Source organism: Pararge aegeria, chromosome 7 (genome assembly GCF_905163445.1).
Source record: "Pararge aegeria chromosome 7, ilParAegt1.1, whole genome shotgun sequence".
Lineage (NCBI taxonomy): Eukaryota > Metazoa > Arthropoda > Insecta > Lepidoptera > Nymphalidae > Pararge > Pararge aegeria.
Genome location: NC_053186.1, coordinates 6484220 through 6508305, shown reverse-complemented (window position 1 = coordinate 6508305; position 24086 = coordinate 6484220). Strand labels below are relative to the sequence as shown.

Below are 24086 nucleotides of genomic sequence, written 5' to 3'. Positions count from 1 at the left end.
GCGGATATGTTCAACGTGGTTAACAAAACGAGTTTATCGGAATTCATATTGATTATTGGAACCGAATTTAAAGTTTACATACATATTTGATTATTTACTAACACTTTCTTAGTTCTATAAAATATTAAAAAATTTAAAAACACTTACCAATTCTCCTTTCCAGTATCTCAGCTAAAATGTCCAAAAAAATACACGATAATATCCAAAATTCAGTTCATTTAAAATTTCACTTAGTTCACACTTTCACATCACATAATTGTCTCTAGAAAACTAAAATCATTAACCCAAATAGTAGTCGTAGTAGTAGAATATAATATAGATTACTATAGCATATAAAACGAGCTTTAGATATAAATATAAAAAGTCTTTGAAAAATTTCAGAATCGTTGTCAAGAAACTAGTATTTTGCTTTTCGATTTCTTGCATCTATAAGTTTTTGTTTGGTTTAGTCTGTAATAGAAAATGAAATGTAAAACACATCTAATTTAAGTCATTTCGATTCGTTTTAAAATAACGACCTATTAATAAGTTCAAATTATAATGATCACTTTATGCAATCACTTGACGTAAGCATAAGTTTTAAATCTATCTTTTGTTTTGTTGGTCCAGTTTAATCTAAAGAACGGCTGAATCAATTTTGTTGGGACCTATACAGGCAGATTCCTACTTTTGAATTAGATAACACATCACCAATTCAACAAGACCTAGTTGGCTAACCAACTACTTTACTAACTTAAGTGGACGACAATGCGAAATTCTAAAAAATACAATGTCATATAGGCATACTTTATAAGCAAGGAGGTTTTCCTTAAGAGGCTTCAATATACTATAGGAATGGGAATGCGGAATATGTCACGGGTATCGTCTAATTATAAATATATTACGAAACCGAGGAAAAATATAGCAGAACTTGTTATAAAATTTCAATAAGTAATTAGAAATCGTTGAAACCTGTCTAACCGACTTGAAATATTGGGCAATTAATCTACTGAAATATAACAAGAATCCTAAATGTCAGTCTATTATTAAAAACATAGGATGTAGGTATTGCAATTATGTTGATAATTTAAATTCATACAAATAATAAAAATGTAACATATTTTAGTGTGTTACTAGATTTTTTCGGTGGCTTTGCCCATGTTAAGGTCTATTTTTATCCAAATTTTAATCTAGGCATCTCTAAATATAAATTTTCATGTGCCTGTAATTACACCGGCCACCACGCCCTACAGACCGGAACACAGCATTGCAACAATGCTGCTTAGCGGCAGAAATAGGCACCGCGATAGTACATCTCCGCAAGAGCTCTGTCACAAAAAGCTCTACAACTACAAAAATAATCTAAAATAACAAGTCATGCCAAGGCCTGTTTGAGTTTTAGCATAAAAAATCATCAGATTCTGCCCGGAATCAGGAAATTGACGTTGTCCACCCGTGCTTCCAGCAAACGGCTAGCGTACTCTTAACATACGTATTCTTAAGCAAGCATACGTGTAGGGAAATGAATAATAAACTATAGATCCGTAAAAGGTAAGCCTGGAGCCTTCGAGCGACATTCTCTTCGCTTTTGCACTAGATATTAACTTTTATTTATTGACTAGTGGGACAGGTAGGTCCATACAAATTACAAATCTTTATTTAAATCTTCCATACTAATATTATAAATGCGAAGGTTTGTCCGTTTGTTTATTTTTTACCGTTTTTTCGATCACATAGTAACTGCTACCGATTAAATTTACAGGGTTAAATAAAAAATATCAGAAAGCTTTCGGCCTTGAAGTTCCTATTATAACAACTAACATCTTTAGTATTAATTTATTATTAATATCATGTTACTTCTATCAAGTAAAATTACGAGTACACTGTGGATTCATGTGATTCGGCAACGTCGCGTAGTCGAGTCGTGGCTCGAGCGCTATTGCCGATGTTACATTATAGAGTAAAATATTTAATATTTACTAGCTATCTATATACCTATATCTATATAAAATATCTATACTATGAATGAATAAATTAATACACTTTTATTGTACACCACATGAAAATACAGGAAAAATTGTAAATAAAATTGTTATACAAAGTATACAATTTGGCGGCCTCATCGCTACATAGCGATCTCTTCCAGGCAACCAACCCACTATCCATCAAGAATAGAGGTAGATGGTGCATATAAATATACATCCATATATGCATATATACCTATATACATATAAAATTTATAAACTTAAACGCAATATGATAAACACATACTGATTATTAATATATACCTATAATATTAATAATACTATGTGAGTATTGACGTAAAGTATTTATTATTTATCTGATGATTAAACGGATTTTATAATTGCAAAATACTAATAAGTACTTAGGTATATGTTTAACGTTTTTGGTGGTATTTATTTACCCATAATACAAGTTACACAAATTAACTAGGTATAACAAGTATTTACCAATACAACTCAATAATGTCACAACCTGAAATAATACTGTCACAACTCAAAAACAGTTTAAAATACTAAAAATGCATTTGCATCCAAACTTTGCCGTGACAAAAAAAAACGAGACCTCAAAAAATACTAAAGTGAAAAATCCAAAAAAATACTGTTTTAAAATGCTACGCTTTAAATAGCTGTGCTGTGATGGCCTATGCCTTTATAAATAAGAAGCGTTAAGTTAAATAATAAAATATAATTAAATATTATATTTTTAGTTATATAAATAACATAAGATACATGTATCCCGGAATATATATTGTTTCAGCGAATTTAAAAGAATCAACTTTGTTACATAAGTAGGCCAACTGGTAACTCATAGAGACAGACATAGGATACTTTTTATCCCAACATTTAAAACAAATGATACAACGACGCTTTCCTGCTTAATTTTAATGAATTTTGATTCCAAAATATGTGTATATTATACAAAATTTAAATAAAACCTAAAATAGGTAAACTATAGAGTAGAATTAAATTTACTGGCTGCGGCTGTTGAAGAAGTTGTGTGTCAAATCAATAATAAAATGAAGTCACGCAAGAAATCGAATAGTTCAAGAAATAGAAATATCACAATACAAATATAAAAATACTCAATGATTTTCATAGATTTTTGGTGTAAAAATATGTTTATATATTTTTAGATGTTACGAGAAAAACAAAAAAATCATAATTTTTTTATAAATTATATGAAACAACGAGAAATCGTCTATCACATCTCAAAAACTATTATAAAGTCAGTAAAGTTTTAAATGAATATTAAAATAACATTTTCTTTTTATTTCTATGTAATATAAAATATAAACGGCACAAAAAAATCTATTTTAATAACTGTATCCACAAATCAAAACAAACGCCTAAAAACCTATTTATCTGCATCCAAAACGAAATAAAGAACACCAAAAACTCAAAAAACTCAAACAAATAAATACCTTAAATCACTATTTCACTATTTCACACTAAGTTACTGTGAACTACACTTTCAAACCGCCCGGCTTGCACTAGCCAAGTCTTGTAATGTTGAAGTAGGGGGGGAAAGGGTGACCATGAGGAAATGAAAGGAGTGGGAATTGCAAGTACGTATATAGTAAATATAAATTGTAGGTTTAAGATTGCGATTCAATCTTCATTAATTTGTTTCCGCGGGATATATTAATGTCACATATATAAAAAAGGTCCTACAAGACAGTTTAAAAACATGGATTAATCATATGCTTGACAAAATTCATAAAGAAAAAGAACTATTTATAAACACAAAATTAATTTTATACTTGAAGTACTTAGACAAACTAAGTTGCCGTGTGGCGACGGCAGATCAGAATACAATTGTCACCACACCTCTTTTTCCCGCGGGTGTCGTTTGAGGTGACTAAGGTACAATACGGTGCCATACTACCATACACTGGGACTACCAAACCGATTGCCTAGCTCGGTGATTACTGGTAAACACTCTAGTCGGAAGAGGCCTTTTGGGTTTTGGGCCTTTATTGATGAAATATTGACCATCAATTTAAGTTTTATATTTTAATAAGGTTTTGTTTGGCTATAGGTACTTGATCAGCTTTAAAGCTTCGTGACATAAGATAGAAAAAAGATATAACATAATATAACAGAGAGAAAGAGAGGAAATAGCACTTTACATTGTATTTTTTATAAACATGAATTGAAGTCCGCATGTGTCTTGCGGGTACTTTAAAATGGGTTTAAACGTTTTTCTTTTTGTTTTGTTCACTGTATTTAACAGGGAAAAAGACGATTAGGAAAAACTTAAAGAGAAAGAGACACGAAAGAGCACATTATCCGATCAATGTGATAAAAACTTAATTGCATGGGATAAGGTGGTCTTTGGCACGGAATTACTCTTCTTCTCACGGAATTTTGTTTGAATATAGTTGTCTTTAAAAGTCTGTCTTAAACGGACAAGTTTATGTTTGACTTGTAAGACTGTCCCATGCATCCATAAAGCCAAGGACGCACTATACTATTGCGTGCGTTGGACAATGCAGTTGCGAAGGCAAGAAACCAGAATTAACATAAATGCGACCAGCTCCGATTGGGTTGCCTGCTACTTTTATTTGAAACCTTGCTATACCAACTAAGATACACAAACGAACTGTATTGGCAGGGTGTTTCTTAATGCACCGATTAAAAAGTCTTAATACCCTTCAAATTAAAAAAAAAAAATATAATTGCGCTTCAAAAATAGCCTGTCTCTAATTGGTCGCTTTTCTGGCGCTTCAAACTCTGCGTGCATATAAAAGGAACTTATGTAACTGGGTTCCGTTTGACTAAGGAACTATATATTAACAGGAAGTCGTAAAAAACATAATTCATACGCAAAAGTAGGAAACTATTTCCAAACACGACACAATTATTTTTGTTTGTATGTTAATAGGTCAGGCTTCGATACACAGACATCCTAGAAATATGTGTAATCAGTCAGTAATTTGATATGCTGTCAACTTTTATTTGTGCGATAACCCGTGGTGGCCGCTACTTCAACCGTTCAGAATTTCATGACGGTTTGATGTTTCACGTTGTTGGTTTCCTATAAACACTTCCACCCCTTCTATTAAGGGTTGTTTTAAAACAAAATATCTTTAGATTACCTGCAGATTTTAATGTTTGAAAAACATGCCGGTCATTCAATTCCCCAACCCCATTTTCACCGCTTAGGTTAAAAAAAAAAGAAATAAAAAATCTTGTACGAAAATTATTTTTAACTTTTCATCCTTTTCGAATTGAGACCATACATTAACATGATTTTCGATTATGTTAAGAAAATGATTTTTCACCAAGTAAACAATGAAACCTCGCTTTGATCAGTCAAGAAACCTGAATTGTTTATGCTCGAATTAAAAATTAATAGTCTTGTAATTAAAAAAAAAAATATATATATTTATTTCGTTATGTACAGCAAAATAATACATTGAATTCGGGTCATCCCAGTAAGTTGCTAGTATAACTACTAGCACTTGTGGCAGGCGGCCCTGCTCTTCCATAATATACAAATTGAAATAAATAAGTAAATCAAAGTTGCGACTGGTGTGGGATGCGACCTGCGTTGATACGTTGGCAGCTTCTCACTTGCCGAGTACGTCCCAAAAAGCGGCAGCAGCTGCCGAATCTGCTCAAATGCTTAAGCGCCGTAAATACTACGTTATTTGTAATGCCTACGTTTTTGCAGCGCTTGCGTTTGAGACTTTAGGGCCATGGTCTTCGGACACGAAAAATTTTATTAACATAGTGTCACAAAAATTTGTCCTTTCGTCTGGTGACCCAAGAGCTGGCGCTTATTTAGCCCAACGGCTAAGTCTAGCTAGACTTGGCGCTATTACCCCTTTGTATAGCTATACAAAGGGGTAATAGCGCCAGCATTTTGGGTACCATGCCCATAAGTGAACAGTTAGGCGGCTTATATTTATTATAAATATTAATTTTAGTTTGTAATTATTATTTCCATCTATATGTATTATTACTTAAATATATGATCAAAGTTATATAAATCAATATTAAGTATAATTAATTAATTAAGGTTAGATCTATTTTTTTTAACGCGGGTGAAACAGTACTGGTATGTTATATTTTAGTAGCTAATTTTCATCATAAGTATTAGTTAATTACTAAACAGGTTTTCATAAACCAATGTAGATTGGCAGGTTACCAGTTGAATAGCCTAGTGAGTTGATAACTAATTTCTAAAACCTGTTATTTCTCAATCTAGTGTGATATGCTAGATGTGGCCTAGTTACGATAGTGCAGATCAGTCGATTGAGCAATTTAAGCAACTTTGACCTAAGTCGGTAAATGGATGAATTTTAAGGTTAGCTTTCGAAAAATAAGATATGTATTGCAACACAATTTGGTCAAAGAAAGGATATACCATAGGGTCTCCTAAGTACGTATGTAATCCTGGTAAGTTTCACAAAAGTTGTATCTTTTTTAAATTTATAAACTAGCGCTTGACTGCAATCACACCTGATGGTAAGTGGCGATGCAGCCTAAGATGGAGACTAAAACAGTTTAGATAAGTATCAGAATTCTTTATCAAAAAAATAATACTTAAATTGTTTGAGTTTATTGGTTATTTAGTTTCATCAAATGATGAATTATGAATTAACGTTTAATATGAGTTTGGAAAACTAATAAGCCTGTAAAATACCTGTAATATATTATAAGAAAGAAAGCGGGCAGAGATTCTAAATTACAAATGCATGTCTTACTGACTCTGATTTACACTCATAAACATGATATACATATAAAATATTTACTTTATAGCGATGGAATGGAGTTTCACCGAAGTGAAGCAAATCTTAGTATCAGATATCTAAATAGCGGCAAATTTTAAATGAATATTCTATTATTATACACCACAAAAATTAAATAAAACAGAAAAGCAATAGAAACCAGCGTTTACAATGTGGCGGCCATAACGCTTCATAGCGATCTCTTCCAGACAATCAATGGCGTAAAAAAACACAAAGTTTGTTGGTAATATGGAAATTAAGCCACATAATGTAAAGTCAACATCTCCCGAGGATGCAAGTTTGTAGAGGGTACATTGTCGAAGATCTGTTTGGTGTGGAGTATAAAGTTTGATGAAATTATAAATTAGTACATACAGATTCGACTACTTTTCGCGGAGTATAGCAAATTAAGCTTAATTTTCATAATATATCATGAAATTCCGCGAAGTAACGCCGGCTTCTGTCCTGATTGGTGGTTTGCGAAGTAACGCCGGCTTGTGTCCTGATTGGTGGTTTGCGAAGTAACGCCGGCTTCTGTCCTGATTGGTGGTTTGCGAAGAAACGCCGGCTTCTATCCTGATTGGTGGTTTTAAACGGTTCCAAAATCTACTTGTTATAGACTTCATTTACAACAACTGTCAAATTATTTGGCAAAAAGAAAGGGGATTAGCATTTTTCATGATAATAATTCTTATTAATTGCTAAATTTTCAGCCGCACTTGGTCAGAATTTTTCTCTACGTCTTGAATGGTGCTCATAACCATTATCATTCCGATAGGAGACCGGTATCCTATAGTGGGCCGGCAATGGGTTGTTGGTGATAGAACGAAGTTTCGCAAGGAATGGCCTATCTTACTAGCCAGCTAAAACGCTCAAGGGTAACGCTCGGAGATGCATACAAACTTAATTGGTTCGCGTGACAACGCCACAGCCGTGCTCGGCAGAGCAGACCACTTTCTATACGACGCACAGACGGACAGTTTGTTATACTAATACGAATAATTATATAAGAGTTTACCACGCCTGTTTGAGTTGTATACTTTATTTTTTATACCACATTGTCCTATTAATGACAGTTTAATAGAGAGGGATTTATAACAAACTTTAGCCCACCGCGCTACTCTATAGCTGATTGGCAAGATTTTAAGAATTATTCTTAGAAGACATTAGATTTAGTGGTATAAAATATGATTCTCTTATGCTGCGTCACGTAAATGAACTTAAAACGAGTTAAAAATAAGTCAGTCAAAAAGCCCGTTATCTGAGGCATAAAGAGCGTAGCATTTTATTTAATCAAATAAAATGCTTCGTGGCCGTTCGATGCATTTTTGAATTTCCACATTTCTTGATTAAATTAAAAGAATCAAAATAATCTGTGATTATTATTTTTATTTTATCCCCAACTTCTAATAAACAGCTCAGAAAGACAATTGATGCATTTAGGTAAAGCAATTTTTTTTCGAGATTTTTTCACTAAATGGTGTATAGTGGATAACCATTTATTGAGAAATTTAGTCAAAAACAACTTATTTTAGTCTCTGAACGCAATAATAAATGTTGTTTGAATCTCATTTTGGATTATTTCTTAAAAGAAATATATAGAGTAGCTCCAGGCGCGTTGAAGTCTAATACTAAGAATGGTTTATAGGAAAAACAAACTTTATAAAACAACCGTAACATTTGGTTATTCTATTAAAATTCTCAGTAGTCAGCCTAGAGATTGGAAATCACTAAAACTTAAATGAAATCTTTCTGAAATACATTGGAGAGCACGTTTTGGTGTTATAGCTTGGTATAATAATCGTTAAAGCCAACTAACTCGCATTGGAGCAGAGCTGTCGGTCTATACTTACAAACCTATGCTATAGGTTTGTAAGTATCAATCTCTCTCTCTCTCTCTCCCTCCCTGCACGGCACGGGTCTACTCCTACAATGAGAAAGGGTAAGGCTGTAGTACACCACGCTGACCCAGTGTGGATTGGTGGACTCCTTGGCATGCAGATTTCCTCACGATATTTTCGTTGACAGTTAAAGCAAGTGATATTTTAATTGCTTAAAACACACATAACTTATAAAACTAGAGGCGCGGTGAATTTTTATTCCTTTGAATGGTTTTAGTTTGATAGAGTAACAAACATCCCTAAATCCTTAAAAAATTCAAAATTTATAATTTTAGTAGGATTTACACAGATCAGCAACTACATTTGGTTTTTGAGACCCTACTGGTTAAAAGTGATTGCAAAACAAGTTACTCAGTGAAGTTTATTGTTAATTACTTTTATCTTAAGTGTAAATAATTACTTTGTTTAAGATGTGTTTATGACTTTCATATTTATTATGGTAATTTTATTCTACCCGTTGTGTTTGATGGCTTACGCTTCTATGTTCGGATGAAATTCGGACGGCTTCTCTATATAGTGGTAGTTGATTTCAATATTCATGTGGCAGGCTTTCGCTGTAGTTACCACCCTACCTACGAAGACGTGCCACTAAGTGATTCAGGGTTGTTGAAAGCATAGTAGTTCGAAGTTTTAGTAGTAACATTTACTATTTAAATATAAATTTTCTTCATATTTGAGTCCTGAGACATACACACCAAAATACGCACACGAACACACACATACATAACACATGCACATCCATCTAAAAGTTGTTACGTTACACCAAGTTGAATATAGGTCGTGCAAATAGTTTACTGCAGCCTTTTCTATAGTCAAAATGTCCTAAAGCAGGGATTCCCAACTTAGGCATCGTGGCGCCCTCGGGCGCCTTAGAAAGTACAGAGGGAAACTGCGAGGCGTATCTACGTAAGCGTAAGTATCTGGCTATAGAAGGAGTTCAATAGGTAGATACTTCAAAAAAATCATGTTAAATCATTTTTTAATAGTTTTTGTGCAGCGGTGTCACAGCTTGTCCCCACACTTTGAAAGTTTGTGTGATCACCAAGATCAACGATCGTTGGGGTAGTATAATTTTTCTTAATTCTTTGTTATAATTAGAATTAATTATTTATTATGGTCTTATTACTTTCATAATGAGTTTGTTTCTTTTTGCGAGTATCTGCCTAACTAAATACCTAAGTAGCTACCTAAGTATCTATATTAACTAGCTAGGTGAGGGCGCGGGCGCTGTGACAAATTTCTTAACTTATAAGTGCGCCGCTGGCTTAATAAGGTTCGGAACCCCTGGGTAGTGGCGTGCACTTCATACATGCACAATATCACTGCCTACCCTAAAATTGATATATAACTCGTATAGGAGGAGGATTTTTGCCGTTTTACGCAATTTGCCCGCTGTATGCCTACCCTGGTAAGAAACTCCGTGCACGCCACTGCCCCTGGGCTATAGAATAAACTTCTGATCTGTACACAGACATTATTCTATTGCAGCGAGCAGATGACAAAATATTTCGGTTAGTGTGGAACCGTCACCTCCCGATTTCTTACTTACATGGAAATATATAGCAGTACCCTTAATGTAGTACCTACTCGTTCAAAAATATTTTTTACAGTTGGTTGTGATACCGCGTAACATACATACAAAATAAATAATACAATTTAAAACCTCTTTTATTTAAACCCGATAGTGAAATAAATATAATTATATAAGGTAATTAGTTAACAGTATAAAGTATTTTAAAAGTTAATATAATTTAATTAATATATTATGTTTCTATTACAGTTTATATAAAAAAATAAAACATGCTACAATAAAAATTACTTTTCTTTAATTATTTCCCAGTTATTAATAAAACAAACAACAATGTGATGAAAGTTCACAATAGATGATAGAGTATCAGATCGTTTTAGAGATACAATTGTGATGTACAAACTGACAAAGTGACAAGTGACAATGGAAGTAAATTCTTAATCTATTTATCCGTCCGTATCTTTTGATTGCGTTAATTTAGAAGGTCGATTTATTTCTGACCTGAGTATTTGATAACTTGTTACCTCCACGCGTTCTTCAGAAAAAAAATCTTGACAGACAGAAAGTCGGAAAATAAAGAGATCCTACAACGGTACCTTTTTTCCCATAATATTTTTGTTGTATTTGTGTAGTCTGGTTTATGTATTAGTCTGTAGTTATTCGTTTGTATGTTCTAAACAGTGTCCACCACCTAATCGTTTTGCCTAATACTAAGGTTTGCCTGGCAGAGATCGCTACTTAGCGAGAAGGCCGTCTTTTGTATCCTGCTTCATTCTTAATGTGTTTATTCTTTTTTTTTTGTTGTGCTGAGTAGTGTACATATAAACAATATAAATAAATAAATAAATAAAGGTGCGATATCCTAAAAATTACCTAGAATCTCAAACGTAAGTTAAGTAACTAACTTACGTTTGATTAATAAGCAATGGCTGTTTAAGATATAGCTCAGAGGTACGATGGTTGTTAGTGTCCCAACATGCTGAAGTGTCGACCCATAAGTTAGTTAAACGACTAAGAAAGTCAGTCTAAGCCCACCGCTGATCAGTAAGCAATGGCTATATTAGATTTGTAACTTATTTAGCATTCCGCAGGTACCTCTGTTGCTTTACTTTTGCGTAAGAGTGAAAGTCGCACCGTTTCGGCGCTGGTCGAGTTTAATTCACAATTAAATAAAGGTTTTTGTTGCTAATAGACGGCGTCAAAACAATTTGGGGCAAGAATTCTGTTATTTTATAGTTTTTCAGGGGAAAAAGTGGGCTACAAGGATGATTTATCTAGACTCGGTACATCGCCGCGCTGAAATAATCATCAACGAGGAGTTCCTAGCGAAACAGACAACTTAGTCAGTTTACAGCATTGGCGCTATCTTGCCTGTTGACCGTTTTTTACAAGATATACTTTGGTGAGTATGCTCAAGAACTTCATATCTTTCTACCTCGTCTTGACGTCATGAGAAATGGCATTCGTAGCCATATCATTGGCATTCAATCAGTTCTAACGAAACGTTTTATGACCACTTTTCTTAAGCGAACCGATAAGCTGTGAAATTCCCTTCTGCCATCAGTGTTTACTGCCACATACAGTGTTTTGAGTTCTAGAATTCATATGTAAAATTTATATTCAAAATTTGTATAATTCTAGTAGTCTTTTTAATAATCACTTTTAAAATGGGAAGTCTCTCCGTTTTTAGAGACCAGATTCGGAAGACAGACTGTACTGAGAAAAAGCTGACAAGAAACTTAGGGGTTGTTCTTTTCCAACAGCAACATTTAACAACCAAACGATCATTATATTATAAAGTTTGTCTTGTGGAGACAATTTATGCATTTGATGAATTCTCACCGCTTAACCGTAACCATGTTGTAATGAATGCACCGGAATGTCCAAAATGGTCGTTCGTGAACCATATTATAAAAGCCTACTCCAACTGACTGTACTTGGTACCTTTCGAACGAAGACCACGTGGTAAAGTAAAAAAATATCCACTATTAATAGATTTGTTTGTGATTAGGTTTCGATTTGTCGGCATGGTAGGTATGCCTCTGATAGCCAGCCGAGCATACAATGTTGAAAGTCAAGTGTTTGTCAATCGACAGCTCTGTTTACAAACTTTTGTAATCGATCACTCGAGTTGTCATGAAGTTGATATATATTAATAGCGGCACGAGACGATTTTGTATTTTAACATCTCTAAGTATCCCGCAATTTTACTTACGTTGACTGTAAGATTTAACACTGTGAATTAACCTCATTATATTTAAAAATTATGCTCCAGAGATGTTTGTAGGCGTGCGCTTGAAGTCTCATTGTTTGAATTATGCACTAACGTGTTCATTTTCCAAGAATTCGATATCAAGAAACATATTATCAATTCTAGTGCACAGCCACATACTGAAATTCTTTGTACGCGTCTCCTGGAGATAAAACGACTTCATATAATGTCTTGTTGTGCAGGATAAGGTAGAAGGCACTAGAGCACGCGGTAGGTCACCCATGCGATGGACAGACTAAACCAAGTCTGCAGTGGGTGGTCCCTTCCATGAATGTACCATATTGTATGCAAATAGGGAGAAGTGGTGTTGTTACATTTGTCGTAACTTTGTAGTATCTTATAATTTATATCTTCTTCTTTTTTATCATAACAGTCTGACAAGAGTGTTACGATAAAGAAGGAGAAGATATAAATAAAGGCGCCAATTTACATTACAGGTAAATCTTTAAACTAAACGAAATTGATGCGTCTTATAAAATTGCAATATTTTCCGATGGGAAACATTGTGAAAACAGCGCTACTTTTAGATCCGTCAAGTTAGCTTAGAGTTTTGAGTATAAGTAGGTACATCAGAATCAGCTTCTTATCACTAATATGTGATAAAGGTGGGAAGAGGAGGCCTGTGCCCTGCTGTAGGACAATAATAGGATGATGGTGATGATGCAGAAGATTTTTATACTCGAAATAAAGTACAAAGCAATGAAGACTCTATTTTCCTTCGGTTAGTAACAAAAAAAAAGACGTTTCATCAAAGTATTATTAGAAAATAAACTCAGCTTTATCTGGTCATGTCATCAAAGCATAATTTTGTTTGGTTGATTGCTTTCAATCAAGATCATAAGAAATACTTACAACACATTTTTATTTGCGCCAAACCGCAAACAATTTTGTGACAGACGATATTTTGTTTTGAAATCGACTTCAAAACAAACTGTTTCAGGTTTACGTGTTTTCAAATTATCCCTTTCATTGGCTAGAAAATAAGAACTGTATTGTTCTTTTCGGTGATCTACAATCTTTAAATTGGTTTTTAGGTACTTTTTTGATTATTTTATTTAGCTTTAAAAATTAATTAATAAACAAAATGATTTTTTTAATGTAATTGTAATTTTTATATAAAATTATATATATATTAATAGGAAAAATTATCTTTAAAACGCCGTAAATATATATATACGTTTCCTTTCAAGCGACGGAACCCCCAGAGTGCGAGTCTTGCTCTGATTTTTTCAATGCGTTATGTGATTATTACAATCCCAAAGAACTTGATGAGGTCTGTCACACAATTTTGACACTTCCCACCTGACAGTTGTCAGTTGGCTCCCTGTGCTCGGCGCCAGTCGCTACCGTCGAACTCACAGATTGGCTGTACCCATTTACGTAAGACTCTTGCGTAACCCGTTTGGAAACCGCTACGTAATCGACCACCGGTCTCAAGGGCGGCTTGCGATATTGGTTATTGGGTTAACGTTTCAGTATTTAAACTTATCAGTTAATATCAACTGACAATTTATTTCGACAAACTTTTATCGCTTTATTCCGATTCAATATGATTTGTCATGCATTTTTCAAGCACTCAACTGGCATCCTTTTGGAGTTCATTATATTTTTAATTCTCTTTTGACGATATCTCTTTCTTCTTTGTAGCGTTGTGATCGTTTATGTTATAGAGAGTTGTGAAAACTTTACTGTAATATTTTTATGTTTGTTTTTTGTTTGTTATGATACAAAAGTAGATACACAGAGTCTAATATATTTTATTTTTAATTTACCATCCCTAGACTCTTAATGTCATCTATCCAGCGTGCATCGACGCCCGTCGAACACTATGTTTGCTTGTTCGCGGTCTCCAATCTAGGACTTCGATGGTCCAATGGTCCACGGAACGACTCATTTTAATTTACAGTTCACTCTTAATATTTTTATGTTTTTTTTTTGCTGTTAAACTATGCTTATATTGAATTATGCGTGAAGAGTTAGCCTAACAAATACTAAAAGATAATGTTGTGACAGCCGGACGCGGAGCGTTTTCAGCGTTCTAGTAGTATTAAACTTCATAACTGCAAAATAAAGGCATGCAAGCCTTAAAGGGTATCTCAGCTGCAAACGTAACGTATATACGTAAAAGCTGCTGCAAGCTACATACACATGTTATTTGGACTAGCTTTCTGTAAAGCCACGACCCGTTGCAAACGAGACATATCGATTGATCGCAGCGACCGATTGAAGGTCGGATGGAGGAGGTGTGGACGGATCCTTCATGTGGCGACCTTTTTATGTTTTTGTACGAGAACTAAGGGCAAAATTACTAGCTCACGTTTAGGAACATTGTCTTAATGAGAGAATATAAAGAAAATCTCAAGTACCAGTTATAAAACACTTAAGGATAGGCATTGTAAGAGTTGTAATAAGCCTATCCTCAAGTATTTATAACTCATACTGGAGATTATATCATCTGCATACCATGTGCATACTCTCTATGCAAGCCACTGCCGCTACCGTGTTAGACCGCATCATCATATACCAATACGCACATGGGAGATTGGAAAAATAAGATATTGGACTTTTTGAGCCAAGTTGAGCCTACATGTCTTAAGCAAGAAGAGAAAAGCCATTACTTTAGTTCCCCAGGTATCCCACCTAACCTTATCTATACAATGAACATTAAGCTAAATTTGCTACACTCCTACTCCTCCTTTTTGCGGAGTATAGCAAATAAAGCTTCATGTCCATTGTATATCATGGAATTCCGCAAAGTGTCACCTGCTTCTATCAAATATATTCTTCCTATCTAATTTCTTATCTCTCTCTACATCTATCCTTATCTAACCTTGTACCTAAATCCTCCCTATAATAATAGTGATAATATGTACTAAAAAGGTAGGTACTTATACCACAAAAAGGTTAATAAATGAAAACAATTTTCTACTGTTCTCACTCCAATTTTTTTCCAAGTAAATATGGCGTTAAGTTATTTACTTAGCGGCACACAGCATATAGCAAACGGCCTTTGATTTTAGTGAAAGTATAAAATACACACGGCCAATATAAGTTGAGCTATGAACTCGTTGCGTTCACTTTCAAGTCTAGGTCTATTTGGACGGTTGGTAGATGACTTAATAGTACCAGTATAGTTTGGTCTAGCTACACTATTTAGTTGTGTCAAACAAGGGGTTTTTGTATAATGGTAATTAAATACTAAAGATATGAATAATTGATTGATTTATATCATTTTTGTCCACTCCTAAAGGAGTTATGTAATCTTTTAAAATGCTAAATGCACTTTTTTTGTTGACTTATTACATTTTTGTATAAACTGTAGAGTCGACTTTGTAATAGATTATTTTTTATGACAACAAGGTTATACGAAAACTCACATATTAAAACGTGCTCTTTGTACGGTTTTTTGTAGAATATGATACAGTAATTTTGTAAATGGGGTAAATAACTTTGAATAAAAATATTTTTTTATGTGTCAGATATTTTATTAAATTGATTAGCATTTTGGTTTTATGATATTTGATTTAAATCCAATATTCATGACATTGTAAAAGTTGGTATTTTGATAAAATGTAATTTTTTTTTTTTTTAAATACACTTCATTCTTGTATAGACTCTGGCGGCCCAAAGACAACTCCTGGTGACGTCCCATTAATCTATACTTGGCACAGACCTCCTCTCCCACCCCACTGCTCTAATGCAGGTAAGCGGGCTTTGAATATTATTATTTGTTATTGATAAACCATCTCCTTTCTACCATCGAACTGCGAGGCACCGAAAGAATCTGCACCGTTACGTTGTTGGAATAACATCAACACTTACGGAGCGTTACGCTTCTTCCTTTCTGAAACGCGCCGCAACGGCCTGGAATGCCGTTCCTTCCCATAGTACTTCTTTCTATTCTAAATCCTTTTCAGTTGAAGCTGCTCGGCTATGGAACTCTCTCCCCTTTCATATAAGGCGCGCGCAGTCACTACCGATTTTCAGGAGACTCCTTAAAACCATTTTATGCCACCCTAGTTTGTTATTTTTTTTTTTTGCTTTTGAGTCACTTTTCTTTGTGTTGTAGACTTGTACTTTGTATGATATATATATATTTGTTTTTAATTTGGTAACTGCTCTGCTCTTATGTACAAACCTAACCCTTAAGTCTGTGTATTTTTTTACCCTTTCCTTTTTTGGGTTGCCTGGCAGAGATCGCTTTTTAGCGATAAGGCCGCCCATTGTACCTGTGTTTTATTGTGTTGTTTTTGTTTATAATTTAATTTCTGTTAGGTGTACAATAAAGTGTATTTTCATTTTTCATTTCAATGCCCTTCCGTCTTCCCCGATACCTATAATCTGGATGCCTTCAAGAATAAATAGGCATCTTCTAGGCAAGCACGCCCCATCTTAGGTTGCTTCATCGCTTATCATCAGGTGTGATTGCAGTCAAGTACTTGTCTATATGTTTAAAAAAAAAACATGTTTCACGTGTTCTCTGACGCACGGTGATGCACAAATTAAATTTTTTAACCCCGTGGGTTATTACTGAGATTTCCTTTACTGAAAAACCCACTACCTACCTGTCATTGACACGACCCGGGAATCGAATACAGGACAGGTAGTTGAACGTGTCGACCACTAGACATAGGACTAATCCCCATTAGTCCTATGCCTAGTGGTCGGTAGTTATTTATTGTATTATTTGATACAAATTCTCACGGCTAAACGAAAGTAAGGTACTTAGCAATTTTTAATTAAAGCAAATTTAGCTTAAGCAAATTTGAATTAACTTTTAATGAAACCCTAATGGCCGTTAGCAGACATGTCGCAAGTTCAGTTTTGCGGCAATTTGCTAATTCGTGCAGCGATTGCGAAATAGCATTAATAAAGTAATTACTTACTTACTGACGCGGTTTTTTAATGGAATCATTTTGTTGATTTGTATAAATTAAAATTAAGGAAAAACGATTACAAACTCAATATATTTAAACTAGCTTTTGCCCGCGGCTTCGCTCACATTAAGTCAGATTTAATAAATTTTAACTTCAAAGGTTTTAAAAAAAATGTCCAACTGCTAATAGAAAAATACGAAAGTAAATTACTTCAAAAATCAAAAACTTTCATATAAATTTTCATCCCCTATTTGATGCCTTTGGAGTTGGAACTTTTGTGAAACACGTATTTCTTTATTTTAAATGGAAATCCTAAAATGAATGTTTCATGGAATTAACTAGAAAAATAAATTGATAAATGAAGGATTTTATACAAACTTTCATCCCCTAATTAACCCTCTTAGTATTGAAATTTTCAGAAACCCTTCCTTAGCGGGCGCCCTCATTGTAATAACAATCTGTGTGCAAAATTTCAGCCCGATCAGTCAAGTGGTCAAAGCTGTGTTGATAGATCAGTCATTAAGTCAGTCAGTCACCTTTGCCTTGTATATATATAGAAGATAAATAGTGACAACGTGACTCTTCTCGTCCAAAATCCCCCAGTGCCTTAAGACTAAAGTCTTCGAACAGTGCGTGTTGCCAGTGATGACTTATGGATCAGAGACATCGTCGCTAACTATGAGCCTCATAAGAAGGTTCAGATTCACTCAGCGGGCGATGGAGAGAGCTATGTTAGGAGTATCTCTAAATGATCAAATCAGAGGAGATCCGTAGAAGAACTAGAGTTATCGACATAGCTCAGCGAGTCGCGAAGCTGAAGTGGCAATGGACGTTGGGGTCTTAAGGTGCTGGAATGGCGACCCCTCACCGGTAAACGCAGCGTACTGTACTGCTGTCCACCTCGTCGGCCCCAAACGAGGTGGACAGATGACATCAGGCGAGTAGCTGGGAGCTGATGATGATGATGAAATAGAAACATAACTTTTATATGCTTATATTAAGCTTTTTGTGCAACAGTGCAAGCGACTTCATCAGATTTGAATTCATAAATAGTACTTCAAAACGCACCCTCAATAGCTTATAGGTCAACTACTGGATTAAATGCCTCTTCAAGAGTTCTGACGGGAGGGTTTGCCCATAATCAGCATGGTCAAACGGGTTGCTGATCGGAATAGATGGCAGTAGTAGCAAAGCGTTCGATGCTGCCCGTTTTACGTTATACAACCTGAGTCGCCTCGTAAACCACCTGTTTTATGATGGTGTTTATACAGTTATGGAGTACACGTTTGTTGTTACTTATAACGTTTTTTTTTATTCCACTGCAAGTAAGCCCTTGACTGCAATCTCACCTAAACTTGGCTAACCTGTTAGGGAGTATGGTTCCTAGTCATACCCTTAATAGGTGTCTACGCAACATCGCACCGGAACACTAAATCGCTTAGCGGCACGTCTTTGTCGGTAGGGTGGTGACTAGCCACGGCCAAAGCCTCCCACCCGACCAGACAAGAGAAAATTCAGAAATAATAAATTCCCAAATTGACTGTACCGGGAATCGAACCCGGGACTTCCTACTTAATTTCACAGCGCTCACCGCTGCGCCAGGGAGGTCGTAAAAATATCGAAAAATATGTAAAAATAACTTTTACAAATAAATTAAAATTCATGCAACATTATGGTCACTATATCAACTCCTACCAACATACAATATACACATTACAAAACAGACAGTGGCGTGCACTTCATAAATGCATAAAAGCTCTGCCTACCCTAAAAAAAATTATAACTCACAAATGCGAAGGATTTTTCCATTTTATGGCATCTTCCTTCTTTATGCATACCCTGGTCAAAAACCCTGTGCACGCCACTGAAAACAGAATATACTATGTCCCCATTTATTATACTACCGTGTAATTTTTATGTACGCATCAAAAGTGCCACCTATGGGCCTACTTGAATAAAGATATTTTTGACTTTGACTTTGACTTTATTGTATCGGCTAACCGGAGTAGGCAATAATAAGACGTATGTACCTATAGTGGGTTTTTGTGTGATGAACAGGAATGTTTTTAGTGTGGTGGGTGTTAACATGTATTTTAGAAGTATTTATCTATATTATTCATTAAAAAATATATAAATTCATCAGTCATCTTAGCACCCATAAAACAAGCTACGCTACTTTGGGGCTAGATGGCGGTGTTTGTATTGTCGTAGTATATTTATTTATTTATAGAATGGGATGAAAAGTGTTTCGTCCGAAACTGACAAGGGATATTTTTAAGGGAGGGATTTCCGTTAAAAAGTTATAGCATATGTTAACTTCCTGTGTAATCCTCTACGTCCAAAAATCTAGACAAAATGGTCCTGCCGGCCGTTTCAAAGACAAGCCCGAAAAAAAACAGATAAAGAAGCACACAACAAATTTTACTTGTTATAATAAAATACAAAAAAAAAACTATTATATGAATTTAGGAAAAGCTGCTTTTTGCATTTGAATATTAAACTTATTTTATTCATTTGTTTAGATAATTTTCTTTTTGATTTCTTCCGTTTTATATTTGTTCCCAAACGCAATACAGAATCGTCGCTTACCTATGTCTGCTATTAAAAATCTTTGATTTGACTTTTAATCTGTTTAACTTTTATATCTAGCTAAAGATAAATGGTATATTTAAACTTTGGCATTCATATTTAAAGTAGGAAGTCGAACACGCGATTAAATGCTTATAAGAAGCATGAATAACTAATGCCTATGATAAAAATGGCGACCGAATATTCTAGAATAAATGCCAAGCACGGATAAAGTTTGTACCTTATATTGTGTATAAGTATTTATTATAGATTAACTGTTCACCACCATTTCACCTATGTTAAGGTTTTTCATAGAGATAAAGGTTTGTGTCACGATTGTTCTCGATTTTTTTTTTATAACTTATGCTAGACTTTGGCTTCTGTAACTTCCATGAAGATAAATTATTTGGGAAGCCATACCGCTTACAGAACCATGCTAGGTAGTCTGGCAATTTTATTATATTTCCGCATTTCCCTGAATAGTGACGTAACAAAATAAAAAAGAAAGTAGCCAAATATTGTAATTTTGAACCTTATGAAAAATTATGAAAATTAAGCTTAATATGCTATGCTCCACGAAAAGTCGGAGAATCTGTATAGTGTAATTTATAATTTCTTCAATACTCCACACTAAACAGATCTTTAACCCTCTCGGAGCATCCTCAAGAGATGTTGACTTTACAATGAATAATTATGCCGTAAAAATGTTTGGTTAAACAATCTAATTGTAATGTAATATAATATATTATCTATATACCTACTATTTATATAAAGATGAACGGTTGCACATATAATATACCACCATATTAATAACGGAGAACGCGGTTTTCACTGTTTTAAAATACAAACTAGTTTATTTTGGGAAATACGATTTTATTAAATAATCTCAGTGGTAAACGCAGCGTTGGGCGACAAATCAACGAGCCTTTGGAATCAAGCGGTTCAGGATTTTTGAACTCCCTATAAAAGTACAAACAAACTATGTCCAGCAGTGGACATCAATCGTTTGAGGTGATGGTGATTATGATGAGAGATACCTCTCTCTGGTCGTTCCTTCATCACTGAAGATCGTGTTCCTGGTGAGATCTCAACTTGATAAACTGTCTCCATCGGCTTCTGTTGGAGGCCATTTTGGCGATGTATTACCCTCAATTTAAAACATATCCAATTTATGTTTTTCTTCTTAGCAGGGCGGTATGATACTCACCATTATGCACAATCAGGAATAACAACAATTTCTGTGTGCTTGTCCCAAACAAATAAAACACAATACAAATACTTACTTACACAGGTATTTTTGAAGTAACCATAAACAATCGAGACCGGTGACCCAAATGCAAAGACAGGTTTAAGTATGTAGTGATAACTGCATCTCCAAAATAAAAGAGTTACGAAAAACCTTACGTGACTATACAAAGTTATATGGTAGGTACCAATGTTTTATTTATAACCTGTAGTTACCCACGACTTTGTCTTCGCTGTATTTATGTCTGCCTGTTACCCGTTATAATCATCCTTACTGTACCTACTAGGCTAATATTGATATTTAAAAAAAACAAACATAACTTTGATTAATGTTTATACGCGATAATTTCTGGAAATAGCAGTCTTTTTTTTTATTGGATATCCCGGTTACTGGAGGGCGATGCAATGCGGAGGGTCATAGAATTAGAAGTTTTTATGGTGCAAAACTTGGCAAACTCTGTACGCGGACAGCGAACAGCTAGTATATATAAATCAATTGCCGCGGTTTCGCGATCGATCGCATATCAATATCCGTAGGTAGGTAAAATTGAGTACCATACGCCATTGAACATTTTTTTTTTGGTGGCAGCTCCTGTCAATCAGTCCAGTGCCAGTCAGTGACACTATAGTTTGTTGACAGGAGCAAAGGTTTCACGTTCTCTTCAAGGCCAGAGTTGTACAAGACTAATTATCTGACTGCGGGCTTGTATCGATCATTTTTTGTCAGAAAACCCCAATTCCTAACACCCAGATCTTCGAAACGAATTCCAGATTTCGTTAGCCATAGTCGAATATACTAACGACTAGACCAAAGAGGCAAATAATTATAATTTAAACGTATCTCATTTACCGAATAGTTAAACAAACTAAAATGTTTTCCTACAGGAATAAGTATATTTATAACCTACAATTTTACTAAATTTCATCATTATCTGTTCAGCGGTATACCTGCGAAACAGTAACAAACTAACAGACTATACTTTCGCATTTAAAATAAGTATGTATGAATGATGTTGATGACATAAGCGTTAGATGTTAGTTAGAAAAGTGTACACATTTAAAAGATCTTATAATTTTAATTATACACTACGATGTATAATTAAAACTTAAACTGTATAATATATTTTTTTTTAAATTACATAATAAAAATTAATTATGTAAACTCCAATAAATAATTACATACCGTAAAAAGGTATATGTCTTTGAATGCACTAAAACTGTCTGACACGAAATCATACGAAAAAGTCAACACGGCACAGATTATGTCACTTTTTTATAATCGACAAGGTTTAATACCAAAGTTTTTTTCTGTAACTCGCGGGTAATGAACGAGAATCCGCGAAGGTTTCGACGCGACTGGCTAGGCTTCGCGGCCATTGCTTGGCGTAACTTGACAGGAATAAGGTCTTGCTTATACTGGTTACTTTAAAAGTAATTTAGCTTTTACTACCCTTTTGAAGCGATGATAGCTCAGTGGGTAGGACTTTGACTTCACTTCGAGTTTTGATTTCGAATCCCAGCAGGCACCTCTTACTTTTGTAAGTTATGTGCCTTTTAAGCATTATAGTTTCACTTACTACAATTAAGGAAAACATCGTGAGGAAACCTGTATGCCTGAGAGTTTTCCATAATGCTCTCGAAAGCGTGTGGAGTCCACCAATCCGCACTGGGCCACCGTGACGGACTACGGCCTTAACGTCTTCTCATTGTGGGAGGAGACCCTGTAGTTGGCCGGCAATGGGTTGATATGATGATGATGATGTGTGTTGCTATCCGAACAATATGCTTATTTATATCGTATTATGTATGTTGCTTTCTACTTCAGCCGCGTTCTTTTTGTTTTTTTTTTTTTTAATCCTGCAAGAACTTTTTGTTTTCCCGGTGTAAAACGTATCCTATGTCCGAGCAGGTTTAAAAATTGTGCTGTCCATTTCCCCAAAGATGGCGCTACTTTTTAACCTTTAAATTCCGTTGACTTTAGAGATTAGTGTAAAATAGAATCGCCGACAAAGATTATAATGAGAAAGAAGAAGTTTAACTCGTTTATGCGAAATTGTATATCTTGATTAGACCAATAAAGGTTCCACAATGGTATATGTTTCAAAGGTTAACCGACCTACTGTAACCATTTTTATCTTTTCCATTTTACAAATAAATAATAGCCTTTTTAGTATTACCAAGCTATTTTAAACAATACAGCATTCATTATGCAATAAAATACATTCGATAAGTTGTGCATTTCACGGGGATCTAAATTGTTCTTTACGACTTTATCGTTGATCTGAATATTTTAGAAGATATCTGAGATTTAAAAAGCGGGGGCATGGCAGGTGGCAGGCGTGACATTCAAACTCTCGAAAAATCAAATTTAAATGACATCAGGCGGGCTTGTCGCTAGTGGCGTATGAATCGTTACTATATTGTTAGCATATTGAACACAGCCTTACTCCGTTTATTGCGGTTACCCACACAGGCACGTATCATTGCAAGTGCGAGATGCAAACAACTGATTCTATAAAATGCATAGTTGAAAGCAAAAAGTTCCATCCGTTTCTGATTATGCAGTGAGGTAGTTGAAACTTTGCGGTGACCTCGCTAGCTAGGTGGCTTATGTTTTTTTTACGTTTAAATAAACTATTGTGTACTTATGTTAGCACTTCAGAAGTCATATATTTTTTGGATTAATATCAGAATATGATTTATGGAACGAAGTTCTTTAACGCGGCTTACAGTAGGAGGTACAGGCGTCTGCTAGATATAGTCATCAAGAAGAAGCGATATGCTTATGCCCTCTTTGTATAATCGTCAAATCTGGCCGAAAAACTAGTTAATTTATGAGTCAGTCACGCAATCAAAGCAATTTAAACGGAGTCTACCATGAGACGACATTAAAAACTACGAAACACAACAAAATATTTGACGAGTATTAAGATGAAACTGGATTAGAAACGCGAAA

At 34.7% G+C, this 24086-nt stretch overlaps 1 protein-coding gene across 3 annotated transcripts in view; it reads right to left on the bottom strand.

Annotated features, from left to right (window-relative positions):
* Positions 1–22472, bottom strand: part of LOC120625059 (proteoglycan 4-like) — a 61198-nt gene extending 38726 nt beyond the window's left edge. Inside the window, exons 1-2 of one of the 3 annotated variants that reach the window (XM_039891969.1) lie at positions 22314–22472; positions 148–270 (exon numbers count right to left, since the gene is read on the bottom strand). The gene's annotated coding sequence lies outside the window, so the exon portion shown is untranslated. Of the gene's footprint in view, positions 1–147; positions 271–3424; positions 3485–22313 lie in introns of those variants that run through there. The other 2 variants (XM_039891968.1, XM_039891970.1) reach the window with 2 other exon arrangements.
* Positions 22473–24086: the final 1614 nt, after the last annotated feature.